This window comes from Buceros rhinoceros, unplaced genomic scaffold (genome assembly GCF_000710305.1).
Source record: "Buceros rhinoceros silvestris isolate BGI_N320 unplaced genomic scaffold, ASM71030v1 scaffold24836, whole genome shotgun sequence".
Classification (NCBI taxonomy): Eukaryota; Metazoa; Chordata; class Aves; order Bucerotiformes; family Bucerotidae; genus Buceros; species Buceros rhinoceros.
This window is the reverse complement of record NW_010416329.1, coordinates 1932-2241: the sequence shown is the minus strand read 5'-3', so window position 1 is coordinate 2241 and position 310 is coordinate 1932. Positions and strand designations below refer to the sequence as shown.

Genomic DNA, 310 nt, shown 5'->3' with positions numbered 1-310 from the left:
AGGGCTTGGTAAGGGTCGGCTGCTGAGCACAGGGACGAGAGACCCTGCTGGTGCCCTGTCCCCTGGCTCCAGGACAGCCACCGATGGACAGAGGGACATGCTGGCGGTGCGGCGAGACTAACCTCTCTTCCTTCCTCCCCTTCTCTTGTCTTTCTCTGGTTGGTCTCTTCTCTCCTGGCTTGTCTCTGCATGCGGCTGCCTCTTCTCTCCGCCTTGCCTGCTTCTGCTTGGAGATGGGTGACGAGTCGGAAGGGGTAGGGATCAGCCCTTGTCTTGGCCTTCTTGAGCACGTGGAGCCCCAGCCGCCCAC

The 310-nt window shown here is 61.6% G+C and overlaps 1 protein-coding gene across 1 annotated transcript in view; it reads left to right on the top strand.

The window, feature by feature from the left end:
- LOC104494875 (AP-1 complex subunit beta-1-like) overlaps positions 1-310 on the top strand; it is a gene marked incomplete at both ends in the record, with an annotated part of 9933 nt that overhangs the window by 7700 nt on the left and 1923 nt on the right. The window lies entirely within an intron of this gene.